We start from the raw sequence: 14,781 nt of genomic DNA on the forward strand, positions 1-14,781 counted from the left end.
GTCGGGCGGCTGAAGCTATTAACGGGGGTAGCGTCTAATGCAAGACGCCTGATGGGGTGCGCAGGGATGGGGGGGGGGATAGTGTACCATGCAGGGAATAATTGACGGCAGTGGGTAAAGGCTTGTGGGAGCTTGGCGGTCAGCCTTGGACTTGTAGTTCCAGGCATAAGAGGAGAGTCGGGCGGCTGAAGCTATTAACGGGGGTAGCGTCTAATGCAAGACGCCTGATGGGGTGCGCAGGGATGGGGGGGGGGATAGTGTACCATGCAGGGAATAATTGACGGCAGTGGGTAAAGGCTTGTGGGAGCTTGGCGGTCAGCCTTGGACTTGTAGTTCCAGGCATAAGAGGCTTGTGGGAGCTTGGCGGTCAGCCTTGTACTTGTAGTTCCAGGCATAAGAGGCTTGTGGGAGCTTGGCGGTCAGCCTTGTACTTGTAGTTCCAGGCATAAGAGGCTTGTGGGAGCTTGGCGGTCAGCCTTGGACTTGTATTTCCAGGCATAAGAGGAGAGTCGGGCGGCTGAAGCTATTAACGGGGGTAGCGTCTAATGCAAGACGCCTGATGGGGTGCAGGGGGGTGGGGTGTGAAGAGAACACATAGGAGTGTACGTCCAGAAATAGAGGGGTGCGCAGGGATGGGGGGGGGGGGGGGATAGTGTACCATGCAGGGAATGATTGACGGCAGTGGGTAAAGGCTTGTGGGAGATTGTCGGGCAGCCTTGTACTTGTAGTTCCACGCATAAGAGGAAAGTCGGGCGGCTGAATCTATTAGCGGGGTAGCGTCTGATGCAAGACGCCTGATGGGGTGCGCAGGGATGGGGGGGGCTAGTGTACCATGCAGGGAATAATTGACGGCAGTGGGTAAAGGCTTGTGGGAGCTTGGCGGTCAGCCTTGGACTTGTAGTTCCAGGCATAAGAGGAGAGTCGGGCGGCTGAAGCTATTAACGGGGGTAGCGTCTGATGCAAGACGCCTGATGGGGTGCGCAGGGATGGGGGGGGCTAGTGTACCATGCAGGGAATAATTGACGGCAGTGGGTAAAGGCTTGTGGGAGCTTGGCGGTCAGCCTTGGACTTGTAGTTCCAGGCATAAGAGGAGAGTCGGGCGGCTGAAGCTATTAACGGGGGTAGCGTCTAATGCAAGACGCCTGATGGGGTGCAGGGGGGTGGGGTGTGAAGAGAACACATAGGAGTGTACGTCCAAAAATAGAGGGGTGCGCAGGGATGGGGGGGGGGGGGGGGATAGTGTACCATGCAGGGAATGATTGGCGGCAGTGGGTAAAGGCTTGTGGGAGATTGGCGGGCAGCCTTGGACTTGTAGTTCCATGCTTTAGAGGAGGGTATTTGATTTGGAAATTAGCGGAGGAAGCTTTTCATTTTGGATGGATTGGGGGGGGTGTAAATTTGGGAAGGGTGATGACTTCAATGAGGGTGCATAGAATAGTCTGGGGGGGGGTTTTATTATTTGGAGTTTGAAAACAACACGCACCCAACATGTTCTTGGGTGCGTGATCATTCAAAGGTTTTGACAGGAGAGACATGGGGTCTGGAGGAGACAATAAGATAAGTGGTGAACTTTATGTGACTCGGATTAGTATGGTGTTTGTATGTAAGAGACTTGGAGTCTACAGATAGGGGTGTAAGGGAGACATAAACATGATTTAATTTGTTTAGTATGGGTGCGCAGGGAGGGGGGGGGGGGGGATAGTGTACCATGCAGGGAATGATTGACGGCAGTGGGTAAAGGCTTGTGGGAGCTTGGCGGTCAGCCTTGGACTTGTAGTTCCAGGCATAAGAGGAGAGTCGGGCGGCTGAAGCTATTAACGGGGGTAGCGTCTAATGCAAGACGCCTGATGGGGTGCGCAGGGATGGGGGGGGGGATAGTGTACCATGCAGGGAATAATTGACGGCAGTGGGTAAAGGCTTGTGGGAGCTTGGCGGTCAGCCTTGGACTTGTAGTTCCAGGCATAAGAGGCTTGTGGGAGCTTGGCGGTCAGCCTTGTACTTGTAGTTCCAGGCATAAGAGGCTTGTGGGAGCTTGGCGGTCAGCCTTGTACTTGTAGTTCCAGGCATAAGAGGCTTGTGGGAGCTTGGCGGTCAGCCTTGGACTTGTAGTTCCAGGCATAAGAGGAGAGTCGGGCGGCTGAAGCTATTAACGGGGGTAGCGTCTAATGCAAGACGCCTGATGGGGTGCGCAGGGATGGGGGGGGGGATAGTGTACCATGCAGGGAATAATTGACGGCAGTGGGTAAAGGCTTGTGGGAGCTTGGCGGTCAGCCTTGGACTTGTAGTTCCAGGCATAAGAGGCTTGTGGGAGCTTGGCGGTCAGCCTTGTACTTGTAGTTCCAGGCATAAGAGGCTTGTGGGAGCTTGGCGGTCAGCCTTGTACTTGTAGTTCCAGGCATAAGAGGCTTGTGGGAGCTTGGCGGTCAGCCTTGGACTTGTATTTCCAGGCATAAGAGGAGAGTCGGGCGGCTGAAGCTATTAACGGGGGTAGCGTCTAATGCAAGACGCCTGATGGGGTGCAGGGGGGTGGGGTGTGAAGAGAACACATAGGAGTGTACGTCCAGAAATAGAGGGGTGCGCAGGGATGGGGGGGGGGGGGGGGGATAGTGTACCATGCAGGGAATGATTGACGGCAGTGGGTAAAGGCTTGTGGGAGATTGTCGGGCAGCCTTGTACTTGTAGTTCCACGCATAAGAGGAAAGTCGGGCGGCTGAATCTATTAGCGGGGTAGCGTCTGATGCAAGACGCCTGATGGGGTGCGCAGGGATGGGGGGGGCTAGTGTACCATGCAGGGAATAATTGACGGCAGTGGGTAAAGGCTTGTGGGAGCTTGGCGGTCAGCCTTGGACTTGTAGTTCCAGGCATAAGAGGAGAGTCGGGCGGCTGAAGCTATTAACGGGGGTAGCGTCTGATGCAAGACGCCTGATGGGGTGCGCAGGGATGGGGGGGGCTAGTGTACCATGCAGGGAATAATTGACGGCAGTGGGTAAAGGCTTGTGGGAGCTTGGCGGTCAGCCTTGGACTTGTAGTTCCAGGCATAAGAGGAGAGTCGGGCGGCTGAAGCTATTAACGGGGGTAGCGTCTAATGCAAGACGCCTGATGGGGTGCAGGGGGGTGGGGTGTGAAGAGAACACATAGGAGTGTACGTCCAAAAATAGAGGGGTGCGCAGGGATGGGGGGGGGGGGGGGGGATAGTGTACCATGCAGGGAATGATTGGCGGCAGTGGGTAAAGGCTTGTGGGAGATTGGCGGGCAGCCTTGGACTTGTAGTTCCATGCTTTAGAGGAGGGTATTTGATTTGGAAATTAGCGGAGGAAGCTTTTCATTTTGGATGGATTGGGGGGGGTGTAAATTTGGGAAGGGTGATGACTTCAATGAGGGTGCATAGAATAGTCTGGGGGGGGGTTTTATTATTTGGAGTTTGAAAACAACACGCACCCAACATGTTCTTGGGTGCGTGATCATTCAAAGGTTTTGACAGGAGAGACATGGGGTCTGGAGGAGACAATAAGATAAGTGGTGAACTTTATGTGACTCGGATTAGTATGGTGTTTGTATGTAAGAGACTTGGAGTCTACAGATAGGGGTGTAAGGGAGACATAAACATGATTTAATTTGTTTAGTATGGGTGCGCAGGGAGGGGGGGGGGGGGGGATAGTGTACCATGCAGGGAATGATTGACGGCAGTGGGTAAAGGCTTGTGGGAGCTTGGCGGTCAGCCTTGGACTTGTAGTTCCAGGCATAAGAGGAGAGTCGGGCGGCTGAAGCTATTAACGGGGGTAGCGTCTAATGCAAGACGCCTGATGGGGTGCGCAGGGATGGGGGGGGGGATAGTGTACCATGCAGGGAATAATTGACGGCAGTGGGTAAAGGCTTGTGGGAGCTTGGCGGTCAGCCTTGGACTTGTAGTTCCAGGCAGAAGAGGAGAGTCGGGCGGATGAAGCTATTAACGGGGGTAGCGTCTAATGCAAGACGCCTGATGGGGTGCGCAGGGATGGGGGGGGGATAGTGTACCATGCAGGGAATAATTGACGGCAGTGGGTAAAGGCTTGTGGGAGCTTGGCGGTCAGCCTTGGACTTGTAGTTCCAGGCATAAGAGGCTTGTGGGAGCTTGGCGGTCAGCCTTGTACTTGTAGTTCCAGGCATAAGAGGCTTGTGGGAGCTTGGCGGTCAGCCTTGGACTTGTATTTCCAGGCATAAGAGGCTTGTGGGAGCTTGGCGGTCAGCCTTGTACTTGTAGTTCCAGGCATAAGAGGCTTGTGGGAGCTTGGCGGTCAGCCTTGGACTTGTATTTCCAGGCATAAGAGGAGAGTCGGGCGGCTGAAGCTATTAACGGGGGTAGCGTCTAATGCAAGACGCCTGATGGGGTGCAGGGGGGTGGGGTGTGAAGAGAACACATAGGAGTGTACGTCCAGAAATAGAGGGGTGCGCAGGGATGGGGGAGGGGGGGGGATAGTGTACCATGCAGGGAATGATTGACGGCAGTGGGTAAAGGCTTGTGGGAGATTGTCGGGCAGCCTTGTACTTGTAGTTCCACGCATAAGAGGAAAGTCGGGCGGCTGAATCTATTAGCGGGGGTAGCGTCTGATGCAAGACGCCTGATGGGGTGCGCAGGGATGGGGGGGGCTAGTGTACCATGCAGGGAATAATTGACGGCAGTGGGTAAAGGCTTGTGGGAGCTTGGCGGTCAGCCTTGGACTTGTAGTTCCAGGCATAAGAGGAGAGTCGGGCGGCTGAAGCTATTAACGGGGGTAGCGTCTAATGCAAGACGCCTGATGGGGTGCAGGGGGGTGGGGTGTGAAGAGAACACATAGGAGTGTACGTCCAAAAATAGAGGGGTGCGCAGGGATGGGGGGGGGGGGGGGGGGGATAGTGTACCATGCAGGGAATGATTGGCGGCAGTGGGTAAAGGCTTGTGGGAGATTGGCGGGCAGCCTTGGACTTGTAGTTCCATGCTTTAGAGGAGGGTATTTGATTTGGAAATTAGCGGAGGAAGCTTTTCATTTTGGATGGATTGGGGGGGGTGTAAATTTGGGAAGGGTGATGACTTCAATGAGGGTGCATAGAATAGTCTGGGGGGGGGTTTTATTATTTGGAGTTTGAAAACAACACGCACCCAACATGTTCTTGGGTGCGTGATCATTCAAAGGTTGACAGGAGAGACATGGGGTCTGGAGGAGACAATAAGATAAGTGGTGAACTTTATGTGACTCGGATTAGTATGGTGTTTGTATGTAAGAGACTTGGAGTCTACAGATAGGGGTGTAAGGGAGACATAAACATGATTTAATTTGTTTAGTATGGGTGCGCAGGGAGGGGGGGGGGGGGGATAGTGTACCATGCAGGGAATGATTGACGGCAGTGGGTAAAGGCTTGTGGGAGCTTGGCGGTCAGCCTTGGACTTGTAGTTCCAGGCATAAGAGGAGAGTCGGGCGGCTGAAGCTATTAACGGGGGGTAGCGTCTAATGCAAGACGCCTGATGGGGTGCGCAGGGATGGGGGGGGGATAGTGTACCATGCAGGGAATAATTGACGGCAGTGGGTAAAGGCTTGTGGGAGCTTGGCGGTCAGCCTTGGACTTGTAGTTCCAGGCATAAGAGGAGAGTCGGGCGGCTGAAGCTATTAACGGGGGTAGCGTCTAATGCAAGACGCCTGATGGGGTGCGCAGGGATGGGGGGGGGGATAGTGTACCATGCAGGGAATAATTGACGGCAGTGGGTAAAGGCTTGTGGGAGCTTGGCGGTCAGCCTTGGACTTGTAGTTCCAGGCATAAGAGGCTTGTGGGAGCTTGGCGGTCAGCCTTGGACTTGTAGTTCCAGGTATAAGAGGCTTGTGGGAGCTTGGGGGTCAGCCTTGGACTTGTAGTTCCAGGCATAAGAGGAGAGTCGGGCGGCTGAAGCTATCAACGGGGGTAGCGTCTAATGCAAGACGCCTGATGGGGTGCAGGGGGGTGGGGTGTGAAGAGAACACATAGGAGTGTACGTCCAGAAATAGAGGGGTGCGCAGGGATGGGGGGGGGGGGGGGGATAGTGTACCATGCAGGGAATGATTGGCGGCAGTGGGTAAAGGCTTGTGGGAGATTGGCGGGCAGCCTTGGACTTGTAGTTCCACGCATAAGAGGAAAGTGTAGAAATATTGGTAGGTCTATTATTGTTATGTCTATTAATGTTGTGTCGATCTGTTTGTTGTCTGTTTTAATGTTGTCGACCTTTATGTTTGTCTATCTTACGGTGTGTCTGTTCCATGTGATGTCTATTAATGTTGTGTCGATCTGTTTGTTGTCTGTTTTAATGTTGTCGACCTTTATGTTTGTCTATCTTACGGTGTGTCTGTTCCATGTGATGTCTATTAATGTTGTGTCGATCTGTTTGTTGTCGATCTATTTGTTGTCTATGTTTCTTGTTGTCTAGGTTTGTGTTTGTCTATGAGTGTATTATCGAACTATTGGTTTGTATATATGTTTCGTGTCGATCAGTTTGAATGTCTATATGTTTGTTGTCGATGATTGTGATGTCTGTGATATTTCCGTTCTATGTTTTCTTTTGTCTGTGAACATGTTGTCGATGTTGTCATGTGTCTATGTTGTGTTTGTCGGTGTTGTTTTGTTGTCGGACATGGTGTTGTCGACCTATTGTTGTTGTCGATGTAATGTTTGTCGACCTTTTAGTGTTGTCGATCAAGTTAAGTTCGATTTTAGGTTGTCGATCTGTTGGTTGTCGGTCTTTGCTGGATCGATAAGCCGTCCGGATACCGTGCAAAACATGGGACGTGCTGGAATTTGCCCATATTTAATGCACACACAATATTGCTGGCGTTGTCCGATGCCACAAATCCACAGGAGAGTCCAATTGGGGTAAGCCATTCCGCGATGATCTTCCTCAGTTGCCGTAAGAGGTTTTCAGCTGTGTGCGTATTCTGGAAAGCGGTGATACAAAGCGTAGCCTGCCTAGGAAAGAGTTGGCGTTTGCGAGATGCTGCTACTGGTGCCGCCGCTGCTGTTCTTGCGGCGGGAGTCCATACATCTACCCAGTGGGCTGTCACAGTCATATAGTCCTGACCCTGCCCTGCTCCACTTGTCCACATGTCCGTGGTTAAGTGGACATTGGGTACAACTGCATTTTTTAGGACACTGGTGAGTCTTTTTCTGACGTCCGTGTACATTCTCGGTATCGCCTGCCTAGAGAAGTGGAACCTAGATGGTATTTGGTAACGGGGGCACACTGCCTCAATAAATTGTCTAGTTCCCTGTGAACTAACGGCGGATACCGGACGCACGTCTAACACCAACATAGTTGTCAAGGCCTCAGTTATCCGCTTTGCAGTAGGATGACTGCTGTGATATTTCATCTTCCTCGCAAAGGACTGTTGAACAGTCAATTGCTTACTGGAAGTAGTACAAGTGGGCTTACGACTTCCCCTCTGGGATGACCATCGACTCCCAGCGGCAACAACAGCAGCGCCAGCAGCAGTAGGCGTTACACGCAAGGATGCATCGGAGGAATCCCAGGCAGGAGAGGACTCATCAGACTTGCCAGTGACATGGCCTGCAGGACTATTGGCATTCCTGGGGAAGGAGGAAATTGACACTGAGGGAGTTGGTGGGGTGGTTTGCGTGAGCTTGGTTACAAGAGGAAGGGATTTACTGGTCAGTGGACTGCTTCCGCTGTCACCCAAAGTTTTTGAACTTGTCACTGACTTATTATGAATGCGCTGCAGGTGACGTATAAGGGAGGATGTTCCGAGGTGGTTAACGTCCTTACCCCTACTTATTACAGCTTGACAAAGGGAACACACGGCTTGACACCTGTTGTCCGCATTTCTGGTGAAATACCTCCACACCGAAGAGCTGATTTTTTTGGTATTTTCACCTGGCATGTCAACGGCCATATTCCTCCCACGGACAACAGGTGTCTCCCCGGGTGCCTGACTTAAACAAACCACCTCACCATCAGAATCCTCCTGGTCAATTTCCTCCCCAGCGCCAGCAACACCCATATCCTCCTCATCCTGGTGTACTTCAACACTGACATCTTCAATCTGACTATCAGGAACTGGACTGCGGGTGCTCCTTCCAGCACTTGCAGGGGGCATGCAAATAGTGGAAGGCGCATGCTCTTCACGTCCAGTGTTGGGAAGGTCAGGCATCGCAAACGACACAATTGGACTCTCCTTGTGGATTTGGGATTTCAAAGAACGCACAGTTCTTTGCGGTGCTTTTGCCAGCTTGAGTCTTTTCAGTTTTCTAGCGAGAGGCTGAGTGCTTCCATCCTCATGTGAAGCTGAACCACTAGCCATGAACATAGGCATGGGCCTCAGCCGTTCCTTGCCACTCCGTGTGGTAAATGGCATATTGGCAAGTTTACGCTTCTCCTCCGACAATTTTATTTTAGGTTTTGGAGTCCTTTTTTTTCTGATATTTGGTGTTTTGGATTTGACATGCTCTGTACTATGACATTGGGCATCGGCCTTGGCAGACGACGTTGCTGGCATTTCATCGTCTCGGCCATGACTAGTGGCAGCAGCTTCAGCACGAGGTGGAAGTGGATCTTGATCTTTCCCTAATTTTGGAACCTCAACTTTTTTGTTCTCCATATTTTATAGGCAGAACTAAAAGGCACCTCAGGTAAACAATGGAGATGGATGGATTGGATACTAGTATACAATTATGGACGGACTGCCACGGTTAGGTGGTATAAAAAAACCACGGTTAGGTGGTATATATTATAATAATAATACAATTATGGATGGACGGACTGCCTGCCGACTGCCGACACAGAGGTAGCCACAGCCGTGAACTACCGCACTGTACACTGGTTGATAAAGAGATAGTAGTATACTCGTAACAACTAGTATGACACTATGACGACGGTATAAAGAAAGAAAAAAAAATACCACAGTTAGGTGGTATATATTATAATAATAATACAATTATGGATGGACGGACTGCCTGCCGACTGCCGACACAGAGGTAGCCACAGCCGTGAACTACCGCACTGTACACTGGTTGATAAAGAGATAGTAGTATACTCGTAACAACTAGTATGACACTATGACGACGGTATAAAGAATGAAAAAAAAACCACGGTTAGGTGGTATATATTATAATAATAATACAATTATGGATGGACGGACTGCCTGCCGACTGCCGACACAGAGGTAGCCACAGCCGTGAACTACCGCACTGTACACTGGTTGATAAAGAGATAGTAGTATACTCGTAACAACTAGTATGACACTATGACGACGGTATAAAGAATGAAAAAAAAACCACGGTTAGGTGGTATATATTATAATAATAATACAATTATGGATGGACGGACTGCCTGCCGACTGCCGACACAGAGGTAGCCACAGCCGTGAACTACCGCACTGTACACTGGTTGATAAAGAGATAGTAGTATACTCGTAACAACTAGTATGACACTATGACGGTATAAAGAATGAAAAAAAAACCACGGTTAGGTGGTATATATTATAATAATAATACAATTATGGATGGACGGACTGCCTGCCGACTGCCGACACAGAGGTAGCCACAGCCGTGAACTACCGCACTGTACACTGGTTGATAAAGAGATAGTAGTATACTCGTAACAACTAGTATGACACTATGACGACGGTATAAAGAAAGAAAAAAAAATACCACAGTTAGGTGGTATATATTATAATAATAATACAATTATGGATGGACGGACTGCCTGCCGACTGCCGACACAGAGGTAGCCACAGCCGTGAACTACCGCACTGTACACTGGTTGATAAAGAGATAGTAGTATACTCGTAACAACTAGTATGACACTATGACGACGGTATAAAGAATGAAAAAAAAACCACGGTTAGGTGGTATATATTATAATAATAATACAATTATGGATGGACGGACTGCCTGCCGACTGCCGACACAGAGGTAGCCACAGCCGTGAACTACCGCACTGTACACTGGTTGATAAAGAGATAGTAGTATACTCGTAACAACTAGTATGACACTATGACGACGGTATAAAGAATGAAAAAAAAACCACGGTTAGGTGGTATATATTATAATAATAATACAATTATGGATGGACGGACTGCCTGCCGACTGCCGACACAGAGGTAGCCACAGCCGTGAACTACCGCACTGTACACTGGTTGATAAAGAGATAGTAGTATACTCGTAACAACTAGTATGACACTATGACGGTATAAAGAATGAAAAAAAAACCACGGTTAGGTGGTATATATTATAATAATAATACAATTATGGATGGACGGACTGCCTGCCGACTGCCGACACAGAGGTAGCCACAGCCGTGAACTACCGCACTGTACACTGGTTGATAAAGAGATAGTAGTATACTCGTAACAACTAGTATGACACTATGACGACGGTATAAAGAAAGAAAAAAAAATACCACGGTTAGGTGGTATATATTGTAATACAATTATGGATGGACGGACTGCCTGCCGAGTTCCGACTGCCGACACAGAGGTAGCCACAGCCGTGAACTACCGCACTGTACTGTGTCTGCTGCTAATATAGACTGGTTGATAAAGAGATAGTATACAATACATACAACAATATACTACTATACTGGTGGTCAGGCACTGGTCACCACTAGTCACACTGGCAGTGGCACTCCTGCAGCAAAAGTGTGCACTGTTTAATTTTAAATTAATATAATATTATGTACTCCTGGGGGCTCCTGCTATAACAACCTGCAGTGCTCCCCAGTCTCCCCCACAATTATTATAAGCTTTGCCTTTTATACATTGATGTGCAGCACACTGGGCTGAGCTGAGTGCACACAGACTGAGTCACACTGTGTGACTGGCTGCTGCTGTGTATCGTTTTTTTTCAGGCAGAGAACGGATATAGCAGAGAACGGATATATTATATTAAAATAAATAAAAGTTAACTAACAACAACTGCACTGGTCACTGTGGTAAACTCTGTCTGACTCTGCACAATCTCTCTCTCTCTTCTAATCTAATTTCTAATGGAGAGGACGCCAGCCACGTCCTCTCCCTATCAATCTCAATGCACGTGTGAAAATGGCGGCGACGCGCGGCTCCTTATATAGAATCCGAGTCTCGCGAGAATCCGACAGCGTCATGATGACGTTCGGGCGCGCTCGGGTTAACCGAGCAAGGCGGGAGGATCCGAGTCTGCTCGGACCCGTGAAAAAAACATGAAGTTCGTGCGGGTTCGGTTTCAGAGAAACCGAACCCGCTCATCTCTAGTACAAATGTGACCTAAGTGACTCTGACCATGGAATAATCATTAGTGACAGATGGGGGGATTTGAGCATCTCAGAAACTGCTGATCGCCTAAAATTTTTGTGCACAAAAATTTTAGGGGGCCACTCCTCAAATGTTTAAAGTGTTCACATTGTATTTTTCGTTAAACTTGAGGCTACATTCTAATGCTATAAACTTATTAGAAATGGGGTTCTTTGTTAGAAAATTATGTACTTAACACAAATGAATTACATTGTATAAACTGTGACAAGGATCACAAACACGGGGACTCGGCTGAACACTTTCGGTGTTTATTTTGAACAGCAGGTCACCACATAGCAAGTTAAATCCATATACAGTCGGTATTACAGGCTGTAGCCTACAGGCACTCTCAGCATAGCAGACTCTTGATAGGCTCCAGTGGTCCCTAGTCTAACCCACACAACCCAGCCTATCACTTGGGTAGCTATTCCACCGTCAAGAGCAAGGTGACTCTGCCCTGGAAACCCTTATATCAGGAAATGCCAGGTGCTGCTGATCACACACCTGGGATTCTGCTACTGCTTCCAAAACCTGGTCTGGATCCTCCACATTACTTTCACATGGAAAAATGCTGTCTCTGTCACAAAACATTTTCAAGATCCAATTCTCATAGGCAAGGAACTTTGTCAAAAATTGCCACAGTTTGTGTATTGGGAATAGTCTTTAAATTCAAATTTTTTTGCTAAAGAACTCGCACTCTTTTGTGAAGCTAGTTTGTCGATGTCAGCTTTGTGTTATTAGTGACAATACCATTTGCAGCGCTGGTGACAAGTGACCATAGGACAATTCTGACCGTTGGGCCGTTTTGTTAGCTTCCATTAGTGATGCCAGTGTTTTATGTTCTGCCAAATATTGCAGGGAAATAGAGAATATTTGCTTGGAAAATACTGGATATCAACTTGGTGGATTTTTCTTTTATTATTGAACTACCCGTACAGGAGTTTCTGATTTTCACAGTTGTAAATATAAATTAGTGTAAAAAATCTAGTAAATTTATAGAGATGTAAATTTGAGACGTATTAATGTAAGTAAACAATAAATATTAATCCATGTTTCTTGGCGTTACTCGAGTAGCCGCCGTAGCAGATACGGTAAAAAGTGACAGAACCATCAGTAATGACGTCATTATGTCAACCCCATTTCATCCCTTTAGGAGAGGTTTATTAAAATTCTAATTACGTAGTTTTCCTATTTCCCACCTGAAGAATACCTGTGTTACATTTCATCTTCCTAACATATCGGGAAGTAAGAGAATTAGTGATGTGTCAGTCAGTCAGGGCTTTCGCACATATATATATATTTATATACAAAGATGCAGTCCACTGGTGTAGAATAACCAGATAATTCCCCCAGACAGGGACCAGGCGGCACTCCACGGATTTTTGAAAACAGCAGCTTATTTATTTAAAGTGCAAATAGTGCATAGTGAGCATAACTCCGACGTTTCAACGCCCATAGGCGTTTTTTTCAAGGTGCTCAAACAAGTGTAGTAAACACAAAACAAACACAGACCCACCAGTGTACTTACCTAAATAGTCTCCACGTGTAAGGTCTCCCTCGGTCAGCTTCCGGACGCCTGCGGTGTGCGGTGCGCGCGCTCCCAAGCTCCGTCACCGGCTTCCACTGATGACGTTGCATCGTTGCTAGGCAACCGGACGCGGCCGTTGCTCCCACCGCGGCTCACGGTAGCCGCTCAAGGACAGACTGAAAAGAGCAAATAGACACATATGTGAAAGGTGCTCCCAAAGAAGCGTGCAAGTAAAAAGAGATTAAAAGCATTAAAGCAAGAACACCCAGAAGAATGATGCAATATCATTGCAGATCGGAAGATCCCTGCCAATGACCTAATAATGTTATAACAGTATAAACAGGAACCTTAATTCCCCACACCCCTATCCAACACAAGGGGGACAGGTCACTTCACCCGGCACCACATAGGAGTGAGGTACTAAAGAATGGTTAAATATATACCACATAACAGCTGATGACTTAAAAAGAACAATTGAGCAATCATACTATAGTTGACATAAATGGATTAATATGGCCCAATGAGCATAGTTTTCATAAGGAGTCATATGCTACATAATAATATGATGTGATCATAAAAAGACATTCCACGGCATTTGTTCATTAAGGCCACTCGGCGTTAAAGAGTTCAATTTGTAGATCCATCTTGCTTCTTTTTGAGCCAGGGCCTTTGCTCTGTCACCCCCTCGTGGTAATATCGGAACGTGGTCCAAGATCTTATATTTTAGGTCAGATAAGGAATGTTTGGCCAATTTAAAGTGGCGTGCCACTGGTTGGTCACTTCTTTTTCCTCCCTCAATCTCCCCCCTTATAGCAGAGCGATGTAACGCCATACGTTCCCTGAACGTTCTGATAGTCTGACCCACATAAATTAATCCGCATGGACAAGAAATCACGTAGATCACGAATTGAGTTGTGCATGTCACATAATGTTGTATCCGATGTGACATCTGAGTCCTTGGATGCACAAATGTAGGACCCGTATCCATGTAGCAGCATGTCTCACAAGAAAGGCATTTAAAGCATCCCTTGGTATTAATTATTGTCCGTTTAGGGGACACATCCGTCTTTACTAACAAATCATGGAGATTTCTGCCCCTCTTATAGCTTGGCATAATTGTTTTATTTTTAAAGCATGGCAGGTTCCTATCGGAGGTGACAATGGGCCACAAGGCCTTAGTTGCTCTGGATAACACACCACTGGCTGTAGTGAATTCGGTGACCAGAGGGATTTTATTAGCCATCTTTCTAGAACAAGGTCTTAAAAGTTGTTCCCTGGGAATCATCATCACCTCTTCCTTTAATTCCAGCAACACCCTTCTGTCATAACCCCGTACAAGAATTTCTGCACAACTTTATCAAGTGCCGGTTCCAAACATGATCTGTCATTCGTGATACGTGCTGCTCTCATAAGTTGGGATTTTGGAAGACCCCTCTTTAACGAGGGTGGATGGAAGCTATTATGGAGTAGCAGGGTGTTCCGATCTGTTGTTTTATAGAATACCTCAGTAGTAATCTTGCGGTGTTTAATTCCAATCGCCACATCCAAATAGTTGATGTTACTGGTACTCATGCATGCCGTTAGTTTAACTGGTGAATCGCTATTATTAATGGCTGCAATGTGGGACTCCAGGGTCGTCTGTGTCCCACCCCAGAACAGGATCAAATCGTCAATGTACCGCCTATATAGTATAATACTAGAGGAAATAAGCGGAGATGAAAAGAAAAACAACTGTTCTTGAAAAAACATGTAAATGTTAGTGTACATGGGGGCTACTGGAGACCCCATGGCACACCCAGCTACCTGTAAATAATATTCCCCATTGTGAATGAAATAGTTATGTGTCAAAACAAATTCTAATAATTGTATGAAAAGAGGGTTATCCAATTGATCAAATTGATTAGTGTGCAAAAAAGTCTCTACAGCCCTCAACCCCGCCTCGTGTGGAATGATGGTATAGAGACTCTTTACATCCATGGTACACATAATTGT

Source organism: Pseudophryne corroboree, chromosome 12 (assembly GCF_028390025.1).
Source record: "Pseudophryne corroboree isolate aPseCor3 chromosome 12, aPseCor3.hap2, whole genome shotgun sequence".
In the NCBI taxonomy this organism is placed as follows: Eukaryota; Metazoa; Chordata; class Amphibia; order Anura; family Myobatrachidae; genus Pseudophryne; species Pseudophryne corroboree.